The following is a 6378-nucleotide window of genomic DNA, read 5'->3' as shown; positions in this document are numbered from 1 at the left end:
AGATGGGAACAATGTGTGTAGGCCCCAGGGAGGCAGGAGTTAGACCCCATTAAGATGGACCTGAGGACATAAACACTTTGCTCAGAAGACATAGGATGGAGGCTGCACCCTCCCATTTCTCCAATATCCTCTAATTCTAGTCCCCCAAGGAGCACTTGGGGATGCACATCCTATCTTAATGCTAGAAAACCCACACTCAGGCTGGCCTAGTGCCTAGGTACAGAGAAGGTCGAGACTGGAGATGCAGGAAATGGGGGAGGGGCTTGAGAGACATGCTGGAAAAGTTAAGAACCAGAGGATTAAGAGAGAATTTAAGAACTTAGGAATAGAACGTTCCAGAAAATTTGCTTTGGGCTTCTCATGAAAGGAAGGCACTGGGTAGCTGAGGCCAAAAGGGCAGATTTGGATCCAGGCTCTCTGTTACCAGGTATCAATGATGCTTCAGACACAGCATATCCACATGCGCACCTCATACCTTATTGATGGCCACCCTAACCTACTGACCTACTGACACAGAATCATTGATCTCTACAGACCCAGCCCTGGGAGATTTGGGAAAGTAAAATCACACACGCACACGCACACACACACACATGAGAATTAGGGTTAGGGAAAAAGCAAATTGTTCAGTTCGACTGGAGTCTTTTACATATACCATGAATGCTGATATTCAAAGATCACTGGGACCTCAATTGCTTCATATGCATAAGAAATAAGAAAGCAAGAACAAGTATTTATGAGAAACCAGAGTTGTCGAGGTGCTCATGTCATTCCCACTGTTCAGGAGGCTCAGGCAGGAAGATCACTGAAAGCTTAAGACCAGGCTAGGCTACATAGAAAATCTTTGCCTCAAAAACATGCACATAATAAAAATAAATCTTCAAAGAATATCCCATGAGGTGACTAACTATTATGCCTACTAACTGGAACTCAATATTATAATGAACATATGGACCACATCTGATTTCCTACATGTTTTATTTGATTATTATAATATATTTTTACAAATCATGTTCTTTCTGATGTCTCCTTATAACATTCATATCCTCTTAAAATACTCAATTGCTTTTGAGACTCACTTTATAAGTTTGAAGTTTTCCATGAGATGGGGTGCAATATCATGTGAAACAGTTTTGCCCGAGATTAATCATATATTCTAAGTAAGGGCAACGGTGTCTTATGAGATAGATTTGTATCTTTACAATTTGGTTTCTTAGATTCTGTTCCTCTTCATGAACACGCGTGTTATGATATGAACCGATATGGTTCTGCTCCTGATTCAAAGACACACACACACACACACACACACATACACACACACACACACACACACACTGAGCACACTCAGTGGGAGGAGCTTATATTGCCACCAGGTGGAGACAGAGTGCTGTGGACTGTGACAGGTCTGGCTTCAAGCAGGTAAAACCAAATTTGTGGGGTTCCCCTTATTAACTAATGTATTCATTCGCTTTACATCCAAATTGCAACCCCACCTCTCCTCTCAGTCTCCCCCACAGTCCCTCCCTCCAACACCCTCTGAGAAGGGGAAGGTCCCTCTGGGGAACCAACACACCCTGGCATCCCAAGTGACTGCAGGACCTTTCCTACGGAGGCCAGACAAAGCAGCCCAGTTAGGAAAGTAGGAATCACAGCCAGGCAACAGTTGTAATCACAGACTCTTGTCTCTTCTGTTGTCGGAGCGTTGACTGGGGTAGCAGGATACAAGAAGCTTTAGACACACACATTTAAAGGGTTTTTACATGGATTTTACACATGCAGAGCATTTGGTCTCTTAGTGCTTCTCTTAACCACAGAGGGCTGCTTAAGTGTGAAACCCTCACAAATCTCTCAATTATGTTTGACAAAAAGTTCCGAAGCCCAGTTTCAGGCTAGGTCCCTCTCTGGATCTTTTTCTCTAACAGTATAACGTTCAAAAGAGCAGCCCCCGGGGGATGAGAATGTTAACGCAATGTGCAGAATGGCTTCCCAGAGAAGCCCGTCTTCGTTAAACCCGTTTCCCAGGGCGAGGGCGAAGGGGGTGCGCCTGGCGGCTGAGTGTCAGTCTCGAGTCACAAAGCTCTGTGGTCCCTCCAGACTCCGAGCAAAGGTCAGAAACTCAAGGCCATCTCTGGCTGCATGCAGTTGGAGGTCAGCTGGGGCTGCATGCCACTCTGACAGGAAGCAGAATGAAACAGAATAATGTAACCTAGAAAATAAAATAGAACAATGATGGGACGTGAAGGGTGGTAAGAGGGCTGTGGGAGGAGGCCATCTGTCCCACCTGTGCAGAGACAACAAACAAAGATGACCATTTCAAACCCTTTCTTCAAGACCTTCATTTCTTTCCATCAGGGGAAGAAACACAATGGTCACTCCATCTGGGGAGCCTCAGAAACTCCACATACTAAAGCACCCATCCTCCTCACCCCCATCTCGAGTCTTTGCTGCTCAGGGAACACAGTGGTGCCTTAGGCAGAGACAACGTGGACCACATGGCTCGTCACACCAGCAGGCAGACAGGACCACCGAGACGTCTCTGGTTTGTCCTGTCAACACCTCGAAAAACTGGCACTGACCCCTGGGTCCAATCCACCCCACGTGAGGCTTCCGGGAGAGAAGGAAATGAGAGAATCAGTCTTACCTCAGCCCATTGACAAGAGGCTTGACCTGTGAGCAAAGGCACCAGCTGAAGCTTCTGGAAGGATCTATTAGCCCAGCTGAAGAAATAGCTCACCTCTCACATCTGTCTCCGCAGGAAGGCACAGATAGCGTTTATGACTTCATATTAGAAGCAGAATAACCATCCAGGCTTGTAATTCAGAGAGAGAAATAAGATAACTTGAAAAGGGGCAGCCTCTGGGGGAAGATGAGAATGTTAACATAATTTTCAGAATTGCTTTCTCGAGCAGGCTACATTCATTACATATTATATCCATTTCCCGCACTCTCTCATGTAGTCAGGCTCAGTCATAATTAAGCTTTTCTTCAGGACAAGCATTTTCTCAAGTCCCTGTTGTCAGGCATGCTGCCCCTCACATATCCTGCAGCGCGCACCTGCCACCTGCTTATGATGGAGAGAACAGGAGGACGTGTGATGTCCTCAAAAGCCAAGATCAGTTTTGAGTCACCTCCAAACTCTCCAGGAGTATACAGCAGATGCCGGCCATGGTGGGTGAGGCTCCGGGCTGATGCAGCTAACTTGTGCACCTCAAGGAGACGGGAGCAAGAGGAAGGGCAGCAACAAAGCCAGGAGAGGGTACAGACAAAAGGAGACAGAGTGGCCAGTGTTTCGGGGGGACCCAGGACATCTGAGACCCACTGACGACACAGAATGACCAGGTTCTGATTTACAGTTGTATGATGTGAGGTCTGAGGAGATATGCGTTAAGACAATTGCTTTCTGTGGGTCTCTTTAAGAACAGGACTTAGGACTATTCTGTGCTGCTGACAGACACTCTGGCTCAGACCTACCTTGGTTGGCAGACAGTAAAGCAAAGGCCACCTGGATAGAGAGGCTCAAGGGCCACGCCTTCTGAGCACAGGAGAATTTGGCCATAACTGTACTGAAGAGTGGAGATCTACAGCCCTGAAGCTTCAGCCTCTAGCTGGTGACCTGTGGCATGGAGACTAACCGAAGGGAGGCTTTGTTCTGGGGGGACCTCAGGCACAGGAGAGCACAGAAGAGAGCCAGTGGGCTCAAAGGCAACGTCTACCCCTTACCTGGAGAGTAGAGATCCTACGTACTCTGTGTAGATAGGATCGAGGGCAGGGTGGGGCAGAGAAGGAGGGGAAAGACAGGCACGCATGCTCACAGAGTGGTCATGGACCTGTGGCGAGCAATTGTGGGAGCGAGTGGACGCCTTTACCTCCTGAGCCTTCATTTTCATTTGTGCATTGCCATGATGCAGCTGACTAGTGCGACAGGCCATCGGAGCTCAGTCCTCAGCAGTTTTGAGAACGTGGTCAGCGCACGGTGGTTCAGAGTGGGAAGCAGGCAATCAGGGCAGACACCTAGAAATGGGGTGTCATCCTCCAGGTCCACAGAACTGAGAGCTGAGATCCCGAGTCGGTGCAGCAGGAGCTTGTCCCGAGTTGCCCCCACAAGTCAGACACACTGCTAAATGCTATATTTAGAGTATTTATTTTAACACTCCACAGAAATGTCAGGAGGTTCCTCATGAATTTACAAAGATATGGGCGCAGAGAAGATTAGGAGCTCAACCAGTGTCAACACTGGCAAAGAATAGAATCAGGTTTGGGACATGGGTGCCTGACCCTAATATTGGCATACTCGGCTATGGAGGGTCTGACGAAAGATCAGACTTTAGGAGGTAAAAATTGGTAAAAGCATTCAGAGTTGGGAGGGGTCAAAAGTGAGACTAAGAAAGGTGGGGGTGGAGAGAAAGGGAGGGAGGGAGGGGAAGTGGGAGGGAGGGAAGGAGCAGACAACTTGAGGGAGTCAGTTCCCTCCTCCCACCTTGTGGGTCCTGATGGGGTTGGACTCAGGCTGTCAGCTTGGCTGGAGGCAGCCTTACACACTGACCCATCTCATTATCACTGGTGCTAGTATTTGAAAACGTGTTAGGAATTTTCATGCATATGCCGTGTATTGAGCATGGCCCCCCTCATACATGCCTCCTCCCTCCCATCACTCCCCTGTATCCTGCCAGAGTGACTAGACAACGTCATTTGTGCTTTCATGCCACAGCAAATACGGTTTTATGAATCAATATAAAATCTAGGACCCACGAGTGAGAGAAGACATATTTGTCTGTCTATGTCTGGCTTAATTCATGGAATGTGATCATCTACCTTCTTGTGCATATATTATTTTGTCCCTCTTTGTAGCTAAAAGAGAAATAATATATATGTAATATTTTATATAATATATTGTATTATATCTATGCTGCTTTCTTTACCCAACCATCTGCTGTTGGACACCATGACATTAATCTTCTAAGAGAAATTCTAAACTCAAGGCCAGGAGGGAGTAGAGGAATGTCTCCAAAGTTTTAAAGAACATTTCCCAACTTGGATCTTTGATTTTGTCAAATTGTGAATCCAGGGTAGAAGCAGAACAAATATGCGTGAGGACGAGTTTGGTCCCTGAACACTGGCCTTTTGTTTCTCAGTGACTGCAGGTTGTGCATCAGCCACACAAAGACATAAACAAAAAGGGACCCAGTGGATAAGGAAGACTGTTAGGAGAAGAGCCTGGGTTAATAACCGTGTGGCGGGATTGAAGAGCTACCAGCCCCCAGTGCTGCAGGAAGAGATGGGGTTCTCTTAAGGAGTTTCCAGGGAAAATGGTCCGGATGGAAAGGTGATATGGTAGGTATGTAGTATGGTGGATCATCTAGAAGGATCTAGGAAGAAGACAGCAATTATAAACAAGGAATGACAAATGTGTGTGCTATGAAGAATAATCAGTCACATCAAGAAGACAGCAGTTACCTTACCACAGTGATAGAAATACTTCTCAGTGTTATGAAGTGTGCGGGCAGCTGAGATGGTTTGGCAGGTAAAGGTACTTGCCACCACGCCTGGAAACCTAACTTCAATCCCCAGGCCACAGTGTGAAAGGAGAGAATTGATCCCTGCACTGTGTCCCCTGACCTCTATGTAGACGTGGTGGCAGGCACACCTGTATGTGTGCGCACACAGTATATAAATGCAATATGACAGAAGTGTGGTACTGCCTGTGTCCAGGACTGAGTCAATGACACAGACTCTGGGAGCAGGTGAGAAACACAGCAGCAAGCTCATCTGAGCACATCTGTAAACTCCTGTAATACCCTCCACCTGCGCCCCCTCGGTCTCAGAAAAGCTTGTAAACAGCAGTTCCCTATTGGCTGGCATTGTCTGCGTCAGCAGTCCTTGGTGTCTCCAGACCTCAATTAGGTCCTCCTGCTGGAGATGCGTTTGCAGCTGTGTTGCAACACTGTTTCTCCTACAGCGTGGTAAGATTTTTCAAAGACAGGATGAGGAAGAAGAGGCAGATATTAAATCTTCACCTCCAGCAACACCTTGTATTTAAAATTGTGGTACGTGCGTGTTACTCAGGACGAGGAACAGCAGCTACAGGCTCAGCCTGCTGCTTTTGGGCAGATCGGCTGCTAATGTGGGGCTGTCCGAGAAACTACTGCTGCTGTTATGAGCTTCTTAGCATGGTTTCATTTCCTCATTGTGAACTTAGATTTTTTTTTTAATTATGAACTGTAAGTAAGGCTGTAAGAGGGATTTGTGGGGTTGAAAGTCGAGAGAGCTTCACAAATCCCCAAGTTCCATAAATTCCCAAGAGTCTCCTGCCTTTGGCCCCACACCCCTGCCATATATTCCTGCTCCCTCTTTGTCTATATCTGACACAGATTTTCACAC

The 6378-nt window shown here is 47.0% G+C and overlaps 1 long non-coding RNA gene across 1 annotated transcript; it reads right to left on the bottom strand.

Moving 5' to 3' along the window:
- Window positions 1–1108: 1108 nt before the first annotated feature.
- Window positions 1109–4028, bottom strand: LOC308434104. Its single transcript, XR_013975462.1, has 3 exons — window positions 3867–4028; window positions 2735–2856; window positions 1109–2206 (listed from the first exon to the last, which is right to left on the bottom strand). It is a non-coding gene; the product is annotated as an uncharacterized lncRNA (long non-coding RNA).
- Between the last annotated feature and the right edge of the window lie 2350 nt (window positions 4029–6378).

The sequence above is a fragment of the Micromys minutus genome (genome assembly GCF_963924665.1).
Source record: "Micromys minutus genome assembly, chromosome: 21".
In the NCBI taxonomy this organism is placed as follows: domain Eukaryota; kingdom Metazoa; phylum Chordata; class Mammalia; order Rodentia; family Muridae; genus Micromys; species Micromys minutus.
The sequence above is the reverse complement of the archived record's forward strand: the minus strand, read 5'-3'. Positions and strand labels throughout refer to the sequence as shown.